Source organism: Trichosurus vulpecula, chromosome 1 (assembly GCF_011100635.1).
Source record: "Trichosurus vulpecula isolate mTriVul1 chromosome 1, mTriVul1.pri, whole genome shotgun sequence".
Lineage (NCBI taxonomy): Eukaryota > Metazoa > Chordata > Mammalia > Diprotodontia > Phalangeridae > Trichosurus > Trichosurus vulpecula.
In genome coordinates, this window is record NC_050573.1 from 338,856,094 (window position 1) to 338,881,032 (window position 24,939).

The 24,939-nt window shown below is 36.5% G+C and overlaps 1 pseudogene; it reads right to left on the reverse strand.

Moving 5' to 3' along the window:
* Window positions 1-2,106: 2,106 nt before the first annotated feature.
* LOC118838036 lies at window positions 2,107-24,248 on the reverse strand (annotated as a pseudogene).
* Window positions 24,249-24,939: the final 691 nt, after the last annotated feature.

Sequence of the window (24,939 nt, forward strand, 5' to 3'; positions counted from 1 at the left end):
GAGGGAGATGTGTCCAGCTTAGTTGGGACTTGGATTTAGGAGAAAGCCAAGATTCTCATTTTTACGTGTTTTTCTATCCAGTGCAGTTCTATCCAGCAATTCTTAAAGGCCCAGAGAGGGACTGTGATCTAGTGCAGAAGTCTCCAAACTTTTTTTTGTGTGTGTGCTCCCAACAGTTTAAAAAAAATGTTTTGAGTGCCAGCCCCCAATATATGTGCATTTACTTATTTATAAATTACATGTACTACTATCTTAAAGATTATATATATTAAAAATTTGCATAAAATAAAAATTATAAAAGCATGAGATAAATATGAAATCATATTTGATCTTCAAGTCAATAATGAACTCCTGGAGTTTACTAAGTAGGGACATGACAAAATCACATTTGCACTTTAAGATTATCACTTTGGCAGTTTTATGAGGGATGTATTGGAGTGAGGGGAGACTTGAGGCAGGGAGGCCCATTAGGAGGTCAATGATACTGTTTAGGTGACAAATGATGAGGACCTGAACTAGATGGTTGTCTGTGTGAATGGAGAATAGGGAACAGATATGAGAGATGTTGCCAGCAAGATCTGGCATTTGATTGAATATGTCATATGAAGGAGAGTGATGAAATGAAAATGACACCAAAGCTGTGACCCTGAGTCACAGTTAATGATGTCTTTGATAGTAACAGGGAAATTCTGAATACGTGTGGGTTTTGGGGGGGGATAATATAATGAAATCTGTGATGATCATACAACCCATTCATGCTTGTTCAAATGACTTGGTTTGTCCCCTTCAAAATACAAAGTGGAGGCTCTTACCATTAATTGCCTTGGAGCACAGACCCCCTGAGAGCCACCTGTAACAGCCTTTTGGCAATCTAGAAAGCAGGGGAGGGGCTACGCTGAATGGAAAGAAGGGGAGATTTTACCAAAATGGCAGCTGCTGTGAATGTCCAGGAAGTGGTGAGGTTATAACTACCCTAAGGGTCTAATGCTTAGCTCAGAATGGGGAAAATTGTGAGGTAGGACATCGGCAGCGGAAGTTGAGAAAAGTGGAGCATTTTAGGGGATAGTTAAGTGTGGCTATTTTGAAAGCAAGCCCAAAGATTGGCTATTGTGGGGAAGGTGGGTTGTGATGCATTCTTTTACCATCTGGGATTGGCTGATCACAGCTTCCTCGGGATTAAGCAATGATTCCCATTTTGGGTCCTACTGGTATAGTAGAAAAAACACTGGATGGTGATTCTTGAGGCCAGAGACCAGGGTTTCTATTCTGATTTCATAACAAATTGTCAGCACCTTAGTTTCCTCATCTATAAAATTTGATACCTGGGCTATGTGATTTCTAGAGCCATTGGCTGAGCTATAATTTCATGAAAATGATGGATAAATATAAAAGTTCCTAGGTAATGATTGCTAGAGGGTTAGAGATCATTAGTAATGAACACTTATTGAACCCTTACCAACAAGCAAGTACAAGGTTCTGAAAATACAAAAAGGCCTGAGACACTACTTAACCTTCACAAGCCAGGTGAAGGAATACCATTTGCTACCTTGTATTGTTATTTATTTTTAGATGCATCCAGGCAACCTGTTGGAACTAGCTCAGCAGAGCCAAATGTTAAATATGAGAATTTCTACTTTGAAATCTGCAAGTGCTACAAATCAGAAAGATTTATCTATTGTCTGCCTATCTGACTTTGTATGTGTACATGATGTGTGTATATGTATATATGTACATACATACATATATATATATTCCTGATTTTTGTATATATGTGCATATGTATGTATATAAAGTTGGCTAGTCTTATGAAAGTTACGGAAAAAATGTCAACAATGCAGTGTCAACTTAAAAGTGTGTTATGTATACATTTAAAACAAACGTTACTGGTTGTTCAATATTTACCAGCAAACCACTAGATACTTCTGTTCCAAACTTCCGGCTGAGGTTATTAAGGACAGCTTCCGGGAGGAAGTGAGACTTAAGTAGGGGCTAAAAAAGATAGAACTTAGGTAAGAAGAAAGGACAGAGAACAGCATTTTAAGCTGGAAAGCATCAAGAGCAAAGGCATTGAAGTGCCCAGGTACATGCCTTTTTTTTTTTCACAATTTAAAGAGTTTTATTTTTGCCAATGTGGTAAACTTTTTTTGACCCTTCTTGGCATTTTTCCTTGACGCTGACAGCCCAGCCACCCCCACTGGGTGAGCGCAGGGAGAAGTCTAAGTGCTTCTAGGAGTGAAAGCGCTCGATGAAGGAGGGGATGTTCACTGCTTTCGAACCCTGATTTGCCTTTGGCGGATGAGCACGCACGCGTGGGCAGAGGACTTGGCCAGGTTTACCTTGAAAACCTGCGTCTGCAGGCGCCGCTCCAGGAAGCCCTCGATCTTCAGGCCCAGGACATGGTCCAGCTTCATCTTGCCCTAGTCCTGGGCGCCGATGCGCACCAGCCGCTGCAGCCGGGCGTTGCCTTCGAACAGCCGCCGCATGTCCTTCTCCTTCAGCGTGAGCAGCTTCCGCACCGCGTTGCGGATCTTCGCCAGCTTGAACTAGAGCCGCAACACCTCGCGCTTTTTGCGGAGCACGTACTCGTGGATCCCCTTCAGCTCCCAGTCCAGGCGCAACTTCTGGCGGGACCGCCGGACGTCAAGTACGTCTTCAGACACACCCAGCTCCTGGCGACCGGCTTCTCGGCCGGCAGGACGCCACGCCTCCAGCGCGCTTCACAAAGGGCCCGAAAAGAGCTACGTGACTTATTTCTTAAGCGAAGGAGTAATCATACTCAAATACAAACGGATCCCTTCAGGTGGCATATCGATTTAGAAAACCACAAATTAACATTATCTTGTATTGTAATTTTACTTATTTTGTTAAATACTTCCCAGTTACATTTTAACCTAGTTCTCAGGACTGGGGAACACTCAGGAGTGTTGGGTGTGTGTGTGTGTTTGACACGTCTGATCCAGAGGCAGCCAGGTGATCCGGTGGATAGAACCTTCGTTGGTCCTGGAGTCCGGAAGTATTGCGTTCAAATCAGGTACTACATGGTTCTTCCTGGGCAAGTCACTTAATCTCTGTCTACCTCAACTTTCCTCATTTGTAAAATGGGGATTTTGGAGTTTTGGTGAACAATAATTGAGAAAATATTTCTAAAGTTCTGGGTACAGTGCCTGGCATTGTTCTCTTCCCTACATTCCCTCCTGCCCCATTATCTAAAAAAGTAATGATAAAACTAGATATTAGGTAGGGGCTAAGGTGTAGAGTTACTTAAATGGCAGGTTAAGAAATTGGAAGTTTATTCCTCATGAATTCCAGTTGCTGGGAAGTTATCCTCCTATAAATGGAAGTTATGAAATTCTCAACTGCTCTACCAAATAGGAGATGGAATTATGAGGCGTAGAGATAAGCTTCCTCTCCTAGTAAATTAAAATGAATGGTTAACCTCCTCTGTTTACAATTACGTCCGCAAGTTGGGATAATAAAAGTGTTATTGGGGATGGGAGGAACTACTTGGAACCTAACAACTACAACTAAAATTTATTTAGTATTTTCTGGCTTTTACAGAGAACTTTATTCACAGGTAATATAACTATCATTATCCCCACTTTATAGATAAGGAAACAAAGCCTTAGTAAGCTAAGTGACTTGTGCTGGTTTAGACAACTAAAAAGTGTTAGACCCAGGATCAGAACCCAAATCTTCTGATTTCCAGGCCATTATGCTACATTCCATCTCACATAGAGAAGAGAAAAATAGGAGCTTACTTCCTGTGACAGTAATGCGTCTTCAGAAAAGTAAGGTAACTAGCCCTTCCTTAAAATGATTGGTCAGCTTAGTCCTACCAAAATCATATGGTACATCTGAACTATTAGTAAAGAAATAGGAGAAGCAATATGGAGTCCTAGTAAGAACCCTGGGCTGGGCACCAGGTGACATGTATTCTAATTTTGATTCTGCCAGTGACTTTCTCTCCTTTATGGACCTCAATTACCTCAGTAAAATGAAAGATTTTTCACTAGTCTGTCCTTCCTAGCTATAAAGTTTTGTGCTTCTTTAAGATATTCTATAAGCCCTTTACTCTTTGTTTCTAGTTTGAAAAAGAAATGTTTCCTTGGGGTTCTTTCATTTCAGTTTTTTAAACTGATGCTCTTTGGTGGGTCCATTTCAAAGTAAAAACAGAAATCCTGCTGTTTTCCTCTGCATGACACTGACATTCTACAAACATAATAAGCACATAGCGTAATGTGCCATTTAAAGTTAGATTGAAGTTGACGTTCACACCCGATGTTGTCCAGTTATACCGTTATTGACTGATTTTCCAGATGAGTAAAGCAGATTATTTATTTCCCTCAAATACCAGTGGATCCTACTTATCTTATGACAACGGGGACATTTAAAGTAAACAACAGATGTTCGATTGTGATGTTATTTTATTTTTAAAAAATCACTTGTTTTAAAGTACAAATGTGTTCTTTTAAAATAATACACACACATACACACGTACACAAACTCATTAGCCAAATCAAGAGTGAATGGAGATTTTTAGGTTGGAAAAATTTGCAGGGGGAAGATCTAAAGTAGTGACACCTCTTTCAATTGCAAAAATGCCATATTCTTCGATATTTATTTGTTAAGTCATGTAGTCACGTATGATTTTTTTCGTGACCCTGTATGGGATTTTCTTGCTAAAGACACTGGAATGGTTTGCTGTTTCCTTCTTCAGTGGATTAAGGTAAACAGAGGTTAAGTGACTGGCACAGGGTTGCGGAGTTAATGAGTGGCAGAAGCTAGATTTGAACTTAAGTTCAAATCCTGACTCTAGGCCTGAATCCAGGTCTAATGCTCTATCCACTAAGCCACCCAGCTGTCTCCCTTCCGTATTTACAGTCATTTGTAAATATCACCCAATTAGAAAAGCTGAACTTTTCGATACTTGCTTCTGAATTATTTTTTGAACTATATAACCCTAGCATCATTGACAGCCCTTCCAAAATTCTCACAAACCATTTCATCCTAAAAATGTGTCCCATAGTATGGCATCGTATAATGTGTGTATTTTGTTGAAATAAGATCTCATTACTCTCTTATTTGTGGAGAGCAAAATCTTTGTCTGAGGAAAGATAAAGTTGTTCACTCTGGAGACAATACTCCTTACGGTGTCAGAAACTTTGGTCGTCCATTTCACAGTTTTGCTGAAACCAGTGTGAGTTAGTCTTTGCTTGTAAAATGTGATTATAAAGGCCAAGCAATGTTAGGAAGGAAATAAATGATTAAGAAAAGGCAGGTCTCACGGATTCTTTATCTTGAGCTTTATTCCTAAGAAATGAGATTTGGTTTATCTTGAAATAAGGCACAGCTAAAGTTGATGTTGCTTGATTCCTGAGAAGTCCAAAGAGACAAGAAGTCTGTTCTGCCCACGCAAAGTTTATGGTGACATAAGTATCAAAATATCCAGCAGTCCTCTAAGTCTCCATAAATATCACATTTATAGACATTAACACCTTAGCCTTAGCTAAACTTGGAGGAATTACCCATAGGCACTCAAGTTCACAAATGTTAACCGTTAATAGCTTTGGAGAAAACATAAAAGGCAATGAAAAGAAATCCAGAACAATGGAAAGCAATCGCCTTTCTTTGGATTATTTAATTCTTAAGAAGCTGATCTGCGGTTTTGTCATATTGCTACCAAAAACAGTATTGCCGATTACAAATCAATACTTCAAACTTTGGATGGAACTCTCTACTCAATTCTCTGTTTCCTGAGCTCCAGAGGAATTTAAACAAAATTCTCACCACCGATAAATAGATGAATAATCTATTTATATACACATACATATGTATATACATATACATGCATATACATCTATATCTATCTATTTACATACATACATACACACACATACACCTAGGGTAACTTTTTAAAGAAACAAGTACTTCATGTGCAATTCTGCATTTCACGTAAGTCCTTACCATCACAAAAGTCCTCCTTTAATGCCTCCTTGTGGCATTGAAGTGACCTAGAGCACAAGCTCTGCCAACTTCTAGTATGATGAGAACAACTTCCCAAATAGTCCTGAAAACAGATGGCATCTGATGCCCAAGAATCAACCTACCTAAATATAAAGAAACTCATGATCTCTAGGCTGGCCACCTGAGGGTGAATTCTGTAGCCACAGCAGCCTATGAAAGAAAGAAAACTACAAAATGGTCCACAATCCCCTGTTAACCCTCTGCTTCTGTAGTAACGGCGGCGGAATGTAAGAAAACCAGGTAGACCATGGTAAGAATCACACAGTTATTAAGCCATATGTAATTTAACTATTAGTACCCCTAAAGTGTGTGACCCTCACCTAAAAGCCAGCAGTTAACAGACTACTGGAATAACTAAATCATATCAGTGTGAACATTCTTATTCTTATATTTTAAAAAAGAAGATAAAAGAAAGGTACAGTTAAATGGAAGAAGTTAGTTTATGTTGCATCTAAAGGCAGTAAAAATGAATATTTCCTTGGTCATCTCATCTTGCAGGATGAATGATAAACATAAAGAAAAAGACCAGCATGTGCATAACTGAAGCTACTATGCCAGCATCAGTTGCAGAGAGTGAGGCAGAGAGATTCTACAAAGAACTTAAGACCCTCCAGATCATACACTTTATGATACTTTCATGCTTCTTTGAGTACAAAACTGGTAATAAAGGGAGGGTATTAAAAATATTGAACTCTGTAACTCAGGATCAAGATGTGAAGGACCAAAGGACTGAGGACTATGCTACAGCAGCCTTATAATTCATTCTCTCTCTGTGTATTTGCATCTGTCAGTCTGTCTGTCTGTCTCTCTGTCTCTGTCTCTCTCCCTCTCTCATTCTCTCTTTATTTGTTCGTTCTCTCTCTCTCATTCTCTCCTTGCTTGTTTGCCTGCCTACATTGTTCATCTATCCATCTATCCACCATCCATTCATCCATTCATTCGTTCAGCCATCCATTTATCCTTTCTTTCTTCAAAAGAGGCAAAAGGCATGTGATAGGACATGCACCACATAATATCACAAAAACCAAGCAAACAACATTATCTTAGCTGAAATGACTGTTTACTGATGAGGGATTCATTTCCAAATCAGCTTTCTGTATGTAGTCAGATCACAGACGCTTTAGAACAAAGATTAAAAATTAACACTAAACTAGAAGATACAGGCCAGATGACATAGTCTGCAATTAAAACAGCTTCAGCCTGATCTAATCAAACAAGCCATCATTCTTGCCAAGTGTAAAGTCTGTAACTTACAAAATATCATAATTTCCTATGAAAGTTAAACTAACATGAAACAATCACCACAAATAATCCTAGAAAATGTCTCAGACCTGAAATGACTGATCCCCTTAACAAGTGAAGGAGTACAGATCATTTTCATGGGAAGCATCAATTTATAATATAAACTCATTTGCAAAATCTTATGGAGGAGGGTGATGGATGATGATAATCTGTAGAACTTTATTAAGTAATATGAAGTAGTAAAGCAAATTCAAGTTTGCAGAAAGACTGGCATGAAACCCGAATCAAGAACATTTAGGGATGAAACTGGAAAGAAGAATAAAAATTGAGGAATAATATAAAAGATTTGTTGTTCATGTAGCAAACTATATGTTCATCAATTGAGCCAGCATATTTATATCCTTACAATTGTCCTATATGAGAAAATAGAAATAGCACCCAAAAAGTATGGAAAGAATAGGGTTAGACCAAGAACCCATGGAGAATATTTATGTAGGAGACAACACAACTTGGAGGACACTGAGACATCATTTCTCAAGATATCAGAGTAGGATGAGAGCCAATATTTAGGAAAAATCATCAAGAAAGGCTGTAACTATTATTCAGAATTACTATCATTGAGAGAATTTAAAGGTCATTAGTAACTTCTTGCACATACATTAAATTTCCACTTCTACAAAACATTTACAAATGTTCTCTATCCACGTAGCAAGAATAATTAAAAAATGAGCAAAACCTATAGTTTTTATACATGAGATGGTATTTTTATAGTCACGCCTTTGAAAGGATCACAGAATATAATGTAACACTATTTATTGTTGACTCTATATTTATTTGATTTGAATGATGGAAAAAGTTCCATGCCCATCCAAGCAGGGAATACCAGATTTTGTAGGGCTATTTATTGAACGCTGATATTCTTTAAGTGATGTTGTATGGCTATGAGTTGTGGAATACTACTGTCTATGAAGAATTGTTGGTAAGTATCATCAAAGAGCAGTGGAAATTATATGGTGGATATAAGTGGACAGCAAGATACTGTAACTAAGGAATTATACAGAGGTAATGTAAATAATGTCATCATAGAAATTTGTGATTAAAAATATCTTTGAGTTCAGGTGTTCTGATATTTAGTAGAGCTAAAGTCTTTCTGCATCTCTCACTAAGCCTGGCACTTAAATCATGCACTCCTTGGAGTGGAGGATCACCAAGCTGTATAAGGAGGGGTGAACTAGCCCATATCAGAAAAAAAGCAGGTTAAAGCTTCCGTAGTGATAGTTGTGGAATGGGGCCCACGAGTGGCCACTGTAATTCGCAGGTGAGATAGAGAGATTCAATCTCTATTAGTCAGTACCTAATAGAAATATTTCCTAAACTGCTTCAGAACATAACACTTTGAGCAAAATTTATAGATCATTTGTTTTGTAAACAGAAATTCAAACTTGTTTCATTAATGACCTCTCTGAGACAAATTCTTGCTTCTCCCAAATTTCTAGCTATGACTAATGCTTTGGAACATTTAATATTTTCATACATTTAGTGAAGGTAGTCAGCTAATACTTAAGAATTCAGTCTATACAAATAACTTTTGAAGAACTGGAAATAATCTTCCAGCAGATTAAAAACATAACCAGCCATTGTGATCGATCTGAATTAAGCCTGGTACATATGTAAAGTTGTAAAATGAATACACATTACCTTTAAAGGGTTAAGCTGTTTAAGTATTCTCTTGACCTAGACGATGAAAAAGCAACATGAAACCATATGGTCTTACACTTCAACTTTACTTAGTCAAATAATAATCAATTTCAGTTATTTATATTATGACTATGAAATAGTTAATATTTATACAAAAGACTTTGCAAAGGGCATTGCATGCATTTTCTCATTGACTACTATGAAAGATCCTGTGAAGCTAGTTGTGGAAACATGACTATGCCCCCTTTATAGAGAAGAAAAACAGAGCTCAGAGTAATTGTGCTTACAGTAAGTTACAGAACCAGAGCTCCAATCAAGGTCTTCCGATTCCAAGGTTTTCTACTATAACATAGTGATGAAATATGGTAATTTAAAAAAAATATTGCATTCAAATCCTAATTCCATTCTGCTTCTACTATGATGTCTTTCTCAGTCTACACTAATATTTTTGAAGCTGTTAGTATACTTATCCTCCTACACCAGTTTCATATTCATTTACATATTATGTCAATTATAATATCATCTTTACTTATTATATGATATTTATTATATTATTTCTTTTCACATGTATTAGTCTGTCTGTTTCAATATATTGTAAACTGCTTGATCAACAAATCAATAATTAGGAAGTTATTAAGCACCTCCTGTATGCATCACACTGTGCTGAATACTGGGAAGCACAAATGCCCAAGTGAGGTTGTACTTGTACTCAGAAGTTATCCTTCTTCTGGGACAGGAATACAGTACAGTATGTTGAGCATATTTCATTGCTGCTGTGCTTGTTGCTATTTGTTTGCCTTTCATCTGCATCTGTTTTTCCCTCCGTGTGGGGACCTCCCTGTATTGAAACTCCTTCCAATAATGCAGATTCGCAAATTGCCTGGAAATCAAAATCTATGAGAGCTACATGGGACAGAGAAGTTATAGTTACTTGCCTATAATCATAATGTCTATTATGTGTTGGGTCTTCTTGACTTGAAGACTTGCTTTTTATCTACTACATTAATTGCAAAACATAGAGCTAACATAGAGCAAAACATTGATATTATATAAATTTTTCCTTGTTTGATATCTCATTCTCATTTCTGAGAAACCAAAATTTCAGACAGTTCTTTTTTTTCTTTCCTGGTATAATTTAATACAGAGACATTGTTTAATCATGATATTGATGTCCAACTCCCCCTCATCCTTCTCCTCTCCCTCCAATTCCCAAATTCTTGCTCTGGTTTTATTATGATTTCAGTTCAGTTTATGAATAAATTATTCCAAGGATGGATTAAATATAAATTAGCTGACATAACTGCAATCTATTTTTAGTAAATATGGAATGTTGGTGACAGTAAGTGTTATCTCAGTTACTTAAGCCCCAGGTTTCTTTGATCATTAAAATTTTCAGTATAATAACACATTTCATATTTCTCATTACCCTTAAAGGTTTTTTAAAACCCCATGCATTCCAACAATGAATAATGAAGGAAAATTGAATGTGCTTCTTAGCTGGAGTCCTCTATAGTACAACTGAGAAAGCACATACAGATTGCTTCCTATTTTAATGAAAATGTTTCTCACTCAAAATCATTGGGTCATTTTATTGTCCTGATTTTGAGGGACCTCCAACAGTGGCAAGATTGTATATCATAAAACAAGAAGAAAAAAGACAATAGGCCTTGAAAATATTCAAAATTGATGTTAACCTTTAATATCCCCTATCCTTTTCCTCCAAATTTCCTAATCTTTCATACTTCTTATGCTCAGAAGTAATATCCTTGTATAAGCAATCCTCAACTTTCATAGGAGTAATGTTCCTGGAAAACAGTGCAGAAGTTAAAAAAACATAAATGTTGATACATTGAACCTATGGGAAATAGGGGATTAAGTTTCCAGGGCCACCAAAACCTGTAATCTTTCACTAGAGATTGCTGAAAATATACTTTTCTGCATATAATTATTTATAACAAAACCTTAATTGTGATAATATGCACTTTTCCTAACCCAGTAACCATGAAATAACCCATAAATGCAGTAACAAAATAAAATTGGTAACATGCAAAGCATATTTTCTTGCTAGTAATTCCATAGAATTCTGTGACTTTTTGTGTTAACATCTCAATAAAAAAAACAAAACAAAACAGAACATTGATTTCTGACAATGATAAATACTATATGGCAAATAAAATTCTTAAAAATAAAAAATTTTAACTTGAATCTTACCTTCAGATATCAGTGTGAGGGTGTTGTACTGTATACTATACTGCTGTAAACCTCTCTACTTTGGCACCCTCTAAAAATCAAGAGAGAGGTTTCTGTGACTTTAATTGTTGCTGTCAGAAGTCACTGATAACTGGTGAGGTCTTGACATCACCTTTGACACTCTGACCTTCACAAACAGGTGGATGACATTGGAAATCATGAAGGATGCACTGGCTTGAAATAACCTATAATCAATATCTGCTTCATGTACCATTTGAGATCCTTAAGGATCTCAGAGAATGGGAGCATAACAAATAATACATCTGATGATGGGATTGACAGCCTCTGTATCTTTAGCTAGCTGATTGTTCTCTCAACAGTAGCTGCAGACATTCTGATGTGACATTTAACACCTTTATTTTCTCACTAAGCCATATCACTGACTTTGCATGTTTGGGCTTAGAGTCCAAAGGACTTGCACTATGCTTTGGGGCAAAATTGCAACACAAAACTTAAGTTTTAAGGCAAACAATGAAAATGTGCAACAAATGCACTGGGAGGAACTTAGTCTACAATGGTAGGGTGAACAGGACAAATGAAGCGCCTAGTAGGTTACCAGCTGCGCCACAAATTTGTGGGCATCACACCTCTCCTTTTTTTCACTATTTCACTTAGCAATGAATGTACATGGTTGCCAACACAAAAGTGACAATGAAGTTACTAATAAAATCATGTGAATGCTTGAAGTCATGAAAATTAAAAGTGGGAATGTTGATAATTAACTGTACTTGAAAAAATTCTTTCAATGTATATCCTATAAGAGCCTATAACCTTTGCATAGAGCGTAACACTTTGACCTAAATTTATAGTTTACTCACTTATTCATTCATTCATCTACTGGTTTCATGAACAGAAATTCAAGCTTGTTTAATTAATAACCTTTTTGACTCAGACACTTGACACACTTACTAGCTGTGTGACCACCTTGGGCAAGTCACTTAACCCTAATCGCCCTGCCTTCCCCCCTGCAAAAAAAATAACCTTTTTTGAGGTATCATTACTGGACCATCATGGACTCAAAATTGTGAAGACTTTTAATGGCATTGAAGCACTTGACTCCATATAATATGAAAATTGTTCATTTCTGATGTGAATTAAGGCCTACCTACATTGATTTTTGGTTTTTACCATATTAACAGAACCAGACAAGAAACAATGAACACCACTGAAGTCATAGAACAGCAAAAAACATCCTCCGTTATGTATCTGTAAAAGTATAGTTTCTTTCCCCTTCTTGCTGAAGTAGTCTAGGAAATGAAGTCTTTCTAAAGACTCATACTCTAAGAGGGGAAGGTATAGCAATTGTTTTTTTTGTTCCTGAAATCAAAATAAGGGGATGAAAAACTTTAATGGACAACTTTAGTATCATTATTAAAAATAACTGCTCCTGCCTGTATTTGTCAGCTACTTTACTACTTGTTGCTCTTCTGGTCATTCCTTACTTTCTATGAAGTTCCTAACTTAGCTCATCCAAGTCTCTACCTATCATATCAGTTGAACTCACAGCCTTGTCTGTCTGTCTGTCTGTCTGTCTGTCTGTCTCTCTCTCTCTCTCTCTCTCTCTCTCTCTCTCTCTCTCTCTCTCTCTCTTCCTCCTCCTCTTCCCACCCTTCCTCCCCCTCCTCTTTCTCTCTCCCTCCCTCTCTCTTCCTCTTTCTCCCCTATCTTCATGAACTCTGTCAGAGAAGTCTGTTAAACTTCCTTCTTTTTTTGGTCTTTGGCAAAAGGGGGAGGAGGGAGAACATTTCCTCCCCAGAGAAGAGAATCCTTTTGCAGTTGTTTGGCGGGAAAACAGTCACCAAATATATAAATAAATATATATATATATATATATATATATATATATATATATATATATATATATATATATATACACACACACATACATTTGTATATAAACAAAATGCCTTTTGCTGCAGCTATGGCTATGTGCAGATTATAAAATATAATTCATCAAATAAGATTAATGTCCTATATTTGTATGATTCTCTTTCCTGGAAGTTTTAAGTATCACTCAGACTGTGTATGCTATATGTATACACATATGCATATACATAAATATAAACATTTTTATATACATGTGTATATGCAAACAAATGTGATATATATATATATATATATATGCATTTCTGTATATGTTTCTTTATGTGTACATATATACTCATATAAACTCACCCCAAGTTTTGTCTTGCTTAGCTCCCCTTCATTAATTTCTTATAAACAAAAATCAGTAATCATCCTGGATTCAGCCTGAGGGAGACATATTTGTTGTCCAGTTGGCCTACTTTGGCATATGATAATAATGGAGAAACCAATAATGATTTTTCCTGTGGAGTGTTTGAAGGTATGATAAACTGAATTGAAATGGCAATAATGCTAGAAATAATCAAGCCTTTTAAAATGAAAATGACTTCAGAAAACCAGAGTACTACAAATGAGAAATCGTCTGGAGATTCTACCTAGGGAAAATTAATTTCAAAACTCACAGACCTGATCTGCCTGCAAAGCTCTGATATATGCACTCATTTCATAGAGTCTTCCTGCTTTGTAGCTGTGTCAAAACAAGTTCTCTCCTTTGAGGGCTATCATCTATTCTTGATATGCATTCATAGTCCTCCATTTGTGTTAATGGCAGATATGACCATGCTTGGGGAACAGGGAGGATATAATCCTGATAGTAACACGAATGATGAAAACTGGCTATTGTTGTATCAGATTTATATATGTATTTTAACTCAGACACTTTTTTGCGTACAGAAGTGGCAATCAAGCATGCTTTTGCCTTAAATCAAATATATAAAAACTAGAGCCTAAAATATGAACAACTGTGAGAGATCACAGAATCCCAAAATTTGAGAGCTGGAAAAGACATCAGTAGCTATCTAGTCATCCCAATTCACTCCCTCCCAAATCCCACCAACAATATACACAACAAATGATAGTCAAACCTATGCTTGAAGATATTCAAGTAAGTGGAAGACACCAGCTCTCCAGGAACATCTTCCCACTTCTAATAAACTCTAATTGTTAGGAAGGTTTTTTTGTCTTTTCTAACAAAACAGGTAAACTAACCTCTTTGCAATTTGCAATTAATTTGCAATAAACATAAAAAGTCTAATCTCTTTTCTATATGACAGCCCTTCAAATACTTGACAACAGCTACCAGTTATTACCCCATATCCCCAGGCTTCACTTCTCCAAGATGAACACCATTCGTTCTTTCAGTCAATCGTCTTATAACATCGGCTTAAAGCTCTTAACTGTTCTGGCAACCTTGCTTCTTAAGCTATGGCCTGCAGAATTGCACACGAAAGTCCATTTGTGATGAGAGAAGACCCGAATACAGGGGAGCTATCAGCTCCTTTTCTCTGGAAGTCATGCTTCTATTCATGTAATTCAAGATCAGAGTAAATTCTTTGGTTGCCACATTACCCTGCTGACCTATATTGAATTCAAAGTTCAGTAAAACTATTTTTAATTTGCATCCAAACATGTTTCCCCATATTATAGCTGTAGATTTTTGTACCAAAGTGAAAGCATTTACATTAATCTCAATTGAATTTAAATTATAATGAGGTAAATTCTCTAGCCTAAGGTCTTTTTTGACCCTAATTATAATTCATTGTGTTAGTTTATCACTCTCAGCTTTGTATGATGTGAATATTTGATGGCTATGCCATATATTTTTCATCCAAGTCTTTGATAAGAGTTAATCTGCCCAAGTTTGGCAAGTAGGTAGCTCGGTGGATAGAGAGTTGGACCTGGAGTCAGGAAGACTTGAGTTCAAATCAGGCCTTGGAAACTTACTAGCTGTGTGATTCTGGGAAAGTCACTTAACCTTGTTTGCCTCAGTTTCCTCATCTGTAAAATTAGCTGGAGAAAGAAAGGGCAAACCACTCCATATATTTGCCGAGAAAACCCAGATGGGGTCATGAAGAATCAGACATGACTGAAATGACTGAACAACAACAATATAAACAGCAGAAGTCCAAGCACAGATCCCTGGGGTACACCACTGGAGATCTCATGCCAAAGTATTAACTACTTTTGGAGTCCAGCCATATCCAATCAGCTCTGAATACATCTAAATGCAATATTATTTACTTTACATGTCACTGCCCTCCAAAATAATATGAGATATTTTGTCAAAAACACAACATTACTTTCAGAGAGGAACATTTGTAACTGGTTATAAGAGAACAGGGGATCTGATCACAGTCACAGGGCCCAGAGAAGTGCTAGCACTTGTGGCTACAGAAGAACAGGGGACCAGATCACTGTTCCAAGAGAAGCTGAGGCAATTGAGGTTTCAGGAAAGCAGAAGCCCTTTCTGAGTAAAGATCAGAGTACAGACCAGAAGAGCAGTGACCACACCTCTGCCCACATCACACCACCTTGAAAATGCCAAAGAGTTGCAGAGCCCCAGAACCAGCTCTGAAGACAGAAGCACAAAAAAGCATGAAGCTTGACGTAGTGCCTCACCACTATCAGGTGAACAGAACCCAACTTCAACATAAAGTTCAAAATGAACAAACACTCTGGTAAAATAAGCAAACAACAGCAACAACAACAAAAAAAACTTGACCATAAAAACCTATGACAGTGGCAAGGAAGATCAAGACACAAACTCAAAAGAAAACAACAATGTGAAAACAACTACTAGCAAAGCCTCAAAGAAAAATGCTAATTGGATGCAAGCTAGCAGGAATTCCTGGAAGAGTTAAAGAAAGAGATGCGTGGTAGAGGAAAATTTGGGAAAAGAAATGAGAGTGCTGCAAGAAAATTGTAAAGAAGCAATTAAGAGCTTGGGAAAAAAGGCATAAAAATACTGAAGAAAATAACACCAAAAAACCAGAATTTGCATAATGGTAAAGGAGGCACAAAAATTTACTGATGAAAAGATCTCCTTCAAAAGAATAGGCCAGATGGAAAAAGAGATACAAAAGCTCATTGAAGAAAATAATTCCTTAAAAATTAGAATTAGTTTTAGAATTAGTGCAAACTAATGACTCCATGATACTTCAAGAAACATAAAACAAAGTCCAAAAAATGAAAAAGTAAAACTATTTAATTGGAAAAACAACTTACTTGAAAAATGGATAGAGAAGAGGTGATTTAAGTATTATTGGACTACATGAAAGCATGGTTAAAAAAAGAGCATAGACATCATATTTCAAGAAATTATTAAGGAAACTGCCCTGATATCTTAGATCCAGAGATTACTCCACTGATTACTTCTTGAAAGAGATCTCAAAATGGGAAACTCCCAGAAATATTGTAGACAAATTCCAGAGCTCCCACACCAAGGAGAAAATATTGTAAGCAGCCTGAAAAGAAACAATTCAAATATCTTGGAACCACCAGGATTACACAAGATTTATCAGCTTCCACATTAAAGGAGCAGAGGGCTTGAAATATGATATTCTGGAATGCAAGGGAGCTAGGATTACAACCAAGAATATAATACTCAGCAAAACTGAGTTTTAATCCTTCAGGGGAAAAATGGATAGTTAATGAAACAAAGGGCTTTTGAACATTCCTGATGAAAAGATCAGAGCTGAATAGAAACTTTGACATTCAAACAGGATACTCAAGAGAAGTATAGAAAAGGTAAACACGAAAGGGACTCAATAAAGTTAAACTGTTTACATTCCTATATAGAAAGATGATACATGCAACTCCTAAGAACTTTATAAATTATTATGGCAGCGAGAAGGAGTCTATATAAACAGAAGGAACTGGTGTGAGTCGATTATGTTGGGATGATCTCTAGAAAGAAACCAAAAAAATGAAGGGTTGAGTAAGAGAGATGCACTGGGAGAACGGGGAAGAGAGATGCAGAACGGGCAAAATTTTCTCACATAAAAGATGTGTGCAAATAAGAGCTTATGTAGTAGAAGGGAAAATAGGGGGTGGGATGATGGGCAGTGCTTGAACCTCACTCTCATTGAAATTGGTTCAAAGAAAGAAGAATTATGTATGTATGTATGCACATACATACATACATACATACACACTCAGTTGGGCATAGAAATCTATCTTACCTAATATGGAAATAGAGAGTATAGGGATAAAAGGTATGATGGGGATGATAAAAGGGAGAGTGAATTAAGGGAGGCAGTAGTCAGCAGCAAAACATGCTTTTGAGGAGGGACAAGATAAAAAGAGAGAGAGAGAAGGGTGGACAGAAGAAAACTGGATGGTGAGAAATACACAGTAATCACAACTGTGGATGTGAATGCTCACCCATAAAAGATAAGTGTATAGCAGAATGGATTAGAAACCAGAATACAACAATATGTTGTTTACAAGAGACATGCTAGAAACAGAAAGATTCACACAAAGTTAAAGTAAAGGCTTTAGCAGAATCAGCTGAAGTGAAAAGGCAGGGGTAGAAATCATGGTGTCAGACAAAGCAAGAGCAAAAATAAAAAGATAATCAGGGAAACTACATTTTACTAAAAAAGTACCATAGAAAATTAAATAATATAATTTTTATAGTTAGTTTCTTTGATGGCCTCATTTCTCAAATCTATTGGGGACTGAGTCGAGTCTAGAAAAATAATAGCTATTCTCCAACTGATAATTGGTCAAAGGATATAAACAGGCAGTTTACAGAAGAGGAAATCAAGGTTACCTATAATCATATGAAAAATGCTCTAAATCACTATTGACTAGAGAAGTGCAAATGAAAACAACTCTGCGGTACCACACACACCTGTAAAAAATGACAAATGCTGAAGGGGATGAGGGAAAATAGGTACATTAATGAATTGTTGATGGAGCTCTGAATTGGTCCAACCATTATGGAAAACAATTTGGAACTTTTCCCAAAGGGCTATAAAATTGTACATACCCTCGGATCGAGAAATACCACTACTATGTCTGTATCCCAAGGAGATCAAAGAGAAAGGAAAAGTATAAAAAAGTATAAAAATATTTATAGCAGCTCTTTTTGTCATGGCATTAAATTAGAAATTGAGGGGTTGCTCATCAATCAGGCAATGGCTGAACCAGTTGTGATATATCATTATGATGGGGGTGCTACTGTGCTATAAAAATGATGAGGGGGCTGGTTACAGAAAAACATGGCAAGATGTATATAAACAGACACAAAGTGATGAGAGAAGAACAGAGAGATTGTTGCACACTATGACAGCAATATTATAGTGATGATTAACTGAAAGATTTGGCTTCTCTCATCAATACAATAATCCAAGATAATTCCAAAGTACTCATGATGAAAAAATGCTATCCACCTCCAGAAAAAAAATCGATGAACTCTGAGTGCAAATTGAAATATAATTTTCCTGCTTTTTATTTTTATTTTTGCTTCTTTTTGTTATAAGGCTAATATAAACATATATTTTGTATGATTTCACACATATAATTTATATCATATTGCTTGCCTTCTCAGCGGGTGAAGGAGATGTGGGAGGGAGGGAGGCAGGGAGAGAATCTAGAACTCAAAATTTAAAAAGAAAAGACTGTGGAAAATAATAAATAAATAAATAAATAAATAAATAAATAAATAAATAAATAAAGAATTGGGGAAAATGATTCATTAAAATTTTTCCAGGTATCAAAATCAGGCTCACTTACATATAATCTTCAGACTTCATTTTCCCTTTAAAAATCAGGAAAACATTTTGCTCTTTCCCAATTTTGTGGTACCTTAATCATTTCCCATGATCTTTCAAATAACGTTAAAAACAAGCCAACATTCTTCTAGTTCTTTTAATATCCTACTACAAACTTCTTCTGAGTCAAGTAACAAATGTATCAGGGGTAGTTTCTCCTACTATCTCCTTACTTATGTTGGATAGCAGCTCATCATTAGTTGAATCTAGAAAGCAATTTCCCTTTGTTGGTTTGTCTGCCTTTTGAAGAATGAAATTATCTGCAAGGTGAGTCAGTAAGTTATTAGCTCCATTGCTTTTAGCAGAAAGAACTCTCCAGCAGATGTCTGGATAATTGAGTTCTCTTATCACTATTATATCATGCTTCCGTATCAGGACTTGGATCTATTTTTAAAGTTGCTCGTCTATTTCCTCTTTCTGTCCAGGGTGTTTGTCTTATCCTTAATTTTTCTTTCTCTTTCCACGGATCTTCATTGAAATATTCTTTGTCATCCTTCCTCACTCCCCACTCTGTTTCCTGAATTTCTTTAAATGAGTATACCTCCTTAGTGCTATCCCTTCCCCCAATTACCTATCCTTTTTCTTTAGAATAAGGTATATCCATCTGCAGCTATTGTCCAACCAACTGTTTATTCATCCCGTCATGCCACAGTCTCGGTGATACCTATAAGGTGGCATTTGCCTCTTTGGATTAAGACCTCTAGTTCCTCTTTTTCTGCCTAAACTTTGGGCACTTGTATATAGTCATCTGATACCATTAGGTTTTACTATTTCTTTCTTGCATTTTCCCTCCAGTGAACTTCTGAGTGTTTTAACTGCTATTCCTTTTCCATCATTTCAGCTACTCCCTATGATATCTAGCTTGGGGATATACAGAGGCAGTTTACTGCTCTTTCTTTTTTTCCATTCAATGTCCTTATCACTCTATTTCCTGTATACCTAGCAAATATATTCTTATCAGTCTTTGTTAGGTACATTTCATCTCTTGACATAGATCTGTCATCCCCATATTTGAACCTACGGTCCAGCAGTCCAAATTGGATTCCCAAACGCTACCTTCTTAGCCAACTGTTCATTTCCCTAGTCAACCATTTTGAATAGTACTGTCTTCATGTGACTGCCATCACTGACTTCAGAGCCATCAGGGCCTTTAGATAGCTCATTGGCCTCACAACTATAAAATCATGGAATATGAAAATTGAAAGAAACTTCAGTGGCCATCCAGTCCATCTCCCAAATGAAAGAATCTCTAATGTATCGTATGAGATAAGTACTCATCTAACCTCATGTAACACCTGACCTCTAAGTAGTGGGAGCCCAGTGCTTTTCAGGTAGTCCTCTTTGTCCTAAATCCTCTCATCCTCTTCATATCTCTCACTGCCCTCTTAACCTTGATTTCCTTCTAAATCATAGAATTACAGAACTAGTTCAATAAATGGAATCCATTACAATATATCCTATTAGTGGTAATCCAGTTTCTCCTTAAAAACCAACAAAGGGGTGACCTAAAACTCCCAATTCAAACATTTTGTATTGGTCTACACTTCTTGCATTCATTGTTCACATAACCCTAAATTCCCTCATAGCAATAGAATCACAGAATTTAAGTTGGAGCTAACCTCAATGACCAGCTATTGCAGCCCTTATATGAAAGTAATTCCCAGTGGAACATGCCCCCCAATAAGTGGTCATCCAGACTCATTCGAAGATAAGAAAAAGTGGAGATATCACCTCTCTTTCCAAATAATTTTGACAGTTATGACCACCCTGCTCTTGTTTGCCTTAAAGGAGTCAGGGATGTTGTAGCCACAGAAAAACTGAACTATAGAATTTAGGATTTGAGAATGGATTCAGTAGGCATATAGTTCAAGGAACCCCCTGTATAATAACCCCTTGCTCAGTGGTCATCCAGCCAATTCTTGAAGACCCACAAGAATAGAGAACCCAGTACCCCTTGATCCACCATTTTCGATGGCTCTGCCTTGACTGTTCTGATTGTGATCATTACTCTCATAACCCTTATTACCTTAATTTCATTTATGTTCTTAATAGCTACAAAATCACAGATTTAAAAATGGGTAGATCTTTTATTGGACATCCAGGCTAAACTAAACATGAGAAGACTCCCAGTATAGCATATCTAATGAATGCTCAACTAGCCTCAGGTTGCAGAACTAGTAGGAGGAACCCAGTACTTGTCAAAGCAGCCATTTTGGTCAGCTCTTCAATCACTGCTCTTACTTCACTGTTCTCAGAGGTTTGCCTGCCTGCCTTTCTTGCATTTACTTCTTTTACTATCCTCATCTCTTTCCTCATTACCCTCACATTATATACAGCTATCAGGCTCCTTGGTTTTCTAATAAGTTTTATTTTCCTTTCTATTCTCACAGTCACTAAAATCACAAAAGTTGAAAGTTGTAGGGGACCTCAGGTGTCATTAAGTCCAACCTTTACATGAAAGAAATTCCCACTATAAATTTTATTGTTATTTTTCATTTTCACATCATGGACATTTTCTAATATAGCCCACTCCAATATGCTCAGTCATTCTTTATAAAAAGAATAAAATAGAGGTGAAAAGGAAGTTTGGTAAAACCAACCAACACATCCCCAAATTTGGTACCTTCAGTGTTCCATATGCATAGATCCTAGTTTCTAGAAAGAAGGGAGGAGTTGGTGAGATAGCCAATTTAGATATCTTTGATCTTCATTCTCGCTACAGTTGTATAGAATCACAAAACTTGGGAACTGGAGAGGATCATAGAGGTTTCTAAGTCCTACCATATAACAATCAAATCCCCATTTGTGGACCTGATAAGAGATGATGACACCTAGTTTCTGCTTAAAGACCTGAAGACATGCATTTTGGATGAGTCTGACTTCACTGCCCCAAAGGCTACTTTTCCCCCCAGGCTCTTCTATGCTTCACTGCCATAATGTCCAGACAGTTCCAGAATTCCAGAATGTCAGAGTTATAAAGGAAGGCAGCAGCCATCTACTCTGACTCTACATGAAAAGTCTCTCTCACTATTCTTACAGCCCTTATGTACTTATGGGCTTCATTACCTTTTACTGTGCATGTGTAGATACATTTAATTTTTTTTCTCTACTGTAAGCTGGATATTATCATAATTCTGGTGTCTGGGGATCCTTGTTCTATTAGTCATCTGATTCACAGGAAACCACAGTATCTAAGAACTTGTTCATTTCAAGCATTGTGTTATTTTGTAGTTGTAGGTATTCCGTTGACCTAGGATCATTACAGATCAGACCTTAGTATATAGTGTGTGTGTGTGTGTGTGTGTGTGTGTGTGTGTGTGTGTGTGTTTGAGACAGTAGCAGAAATAATCAACTCCAAATGATAAATGAATATCCAAAATGTTATGAACATCAGTGTGTAATTGGAATAACATTGGCCTGGGAATCCGAAGACCTAGGCTCATTCTTGTCCTGATTTTGTCAGTTAGGAGTTTGTGTCTGATAAATGATCTAATGTAATCTGCATCTCCACTTCCTCATCTGTAAAATGAAAAACTTAGATTTGATGATCTCTATAGTCCCTTCCATTTCGGACATTCTATGGCACACATTTAAATTATATCTCTAAGGATAAGTAATGACCTGATAACATCTGGTTAACCATTAGTGCTCATATAATTTAGTTTAGAGTGGAGATGCTTCTAAACAACAAGTTGCAATTATCAGGTCTCAGTTGATGGATGAATATTTCCCATTAACTTCTCAGTAGAAGCTATCTTAATTGATTTACACAAGATTTTTCATCTTTCTTGATTTGCTAATCCTGAAGACCTTTCAGTAGGAATATGTCAATTGAGATCAAAGTTTTTAGAATACATTTTAATTAAATATTGCACTTTTTAAAAAAAAAGTATCTGATGGTTTCATTTTTTTTCCTTTTTCGTTAAAGTGCATACTTTTGGTGTGTGTGTGTGTGTGTGTGTGTAAGTATATCAGGGAGAACATAAATCTTTTGATAATACATTGTCAGGAAAAAAGTAATATTTTTCAATTCTATATATTTTTTATTAAAAATAAGTTGAAAATTTTTCCAGACCATGTGGTATTCTGCCTAAAGAATTCTTCTTGCCATACCTAGCCCATGTTTCTATGTAAACTTAGTATCTATGGAAGAGCCAGTAGGTGTCAGCAAAGTAACCTTAAAGAAAGGAGGAAAACTAAAGTTAGCACTTCCAGGTAAATTAAAAAAAAAAGTTTTGGCAATGCAGGTTGTTACTTAAGCTCAGTTTATCCAAAGTGGAGGAAAAAAGAAATAATCAGAAGTATTGAATTTCTCACTCATTTCAAAGAAAGTTGTTTATTGTTAGACTTTTTCATTAAATAAAAATATCAACTTCTTGCTTATGAGATCAGAATTAAACAGTAGCTAAATGTTCCATTTGTAGCACAGACAGAAGATATTATAGTGACCCCTCTCCCCCAAAAAGGTATTTTAGAATATAAGATCATAATTGTAGAGCTGGAAGGGACCTTAAAGGTCATCTAGTTTAACCTTTTCATTAAACAAAATGAAGAAACTGAGGTAAAGAGAAGTATTTCAAATGGAAATTTAAGTGAGGTATTATCTGCCTCCAAGTGCACTACACTGTCTACTTAACCATATTACCTTTCAATTTGTGAGGTTATGGATAACTGTCTGTCTTAGTCTAAGAGACACCAATGGTAACACCAAACTCCATGGAACAAAATAGCATAGTCCCATATCACCTCTATTATGGAATATTTAGATTGTCAAAGAGAAAATAGAATATATTTGTAAAAAGCTGTGATTATGTGGGATGCGCTATTCTCTTAGTATTTTCTTATTATGAAAGAGCACATAAAGTCTAATAGACATTTCCATATATTAGTTAATTCTAATTATGACCTAATACTCAAAATGGCATTGTAGAAAAAGTGGCACTCAAAGTCTGGAGAATCATGTGCTAGCTCTGGAATTTACTAGTTGTGTGACCCTGGACTAGTTAATTAACTTCTCTATGTCCTAGTTAATCATCTATTAAATTAATATAATAATGCTTCATTGAATCCCTCCCAGGGTTTTTATGAAAGAAGTATTTTGTATTTCTTAAAGCATCAAATAAATGTTTTCTCAGTGGAAAATGCCTAGCTGATTTAGTGTGATTTCATATGATGATGTTTGCATTTATTTCTATGCTTCTCTATTTTTATGGCTGGGCAGTTTAAAGGAAGCGCAAGAGGGTGGGTCTTGACTTCCCCATGCTAACATTTCTTTATACATTTTTACTTCTAGTCATACCTAATTTCGTGCTGACCATAAGACAGAGTTCGGGCCTTTCCAGTGCCTGCTTGTCTTGCTTCTCTCAGGTTTCTCTGATGGTCTTTCAAATCCATTTTTAACTCTAGCTGACTGGGTGGTGGGAAAGCCTTCAGATTTAATTTAGCTATGGTCTAATGATCTAGAGAGAACATTTAGCATCACTTCAGGAACATTGCTATTAGCTTTGCAAATTATAAAAGAAATGACTAGAAAGGCAGGAGAGAAATAGTTGATCATGTATTTAGGATAGAATTTCTCCACAGATGCTGTGCTCCCTTCCCATCCTCAGTAGAAAATGTATTATATTTTTTCTACTACCTCTAGGTTGTATGATTGCTTCCAACAGATCAAAACAAAATGTCCTATTAAGATCATTAGTTCTTTCTAGAACTCTTTGGTAGCCTATCGCCATATCTATCCACAACAAAATAGTGATGTATTGGTTATAAAATGAATCATTAGGCTACAACTTTGAGAAAATTGAGATTGACCTATAAGTAGGGACTTTACAAGCTACACAAACTGGCTGGAGGAAACATCATGGAAGGCATCCTCAAAGGGGAGAACAACATATCTCAAGGGAGCCAGAGACCCTGTGACCCTGGCTTATATGGAAAGAGATCGTAGGATCCTACTAGGTTACTCCAGGTGAAGTTGGGCCTCCCCCAGCCCTGAATGATGAAGCAAGTCTTCTGGTAACTTCTTATTTTAACTAATTATTTTTAGATAGCCAGGTATTTGGGTTTTTCCCCCTTCGATTTGGCA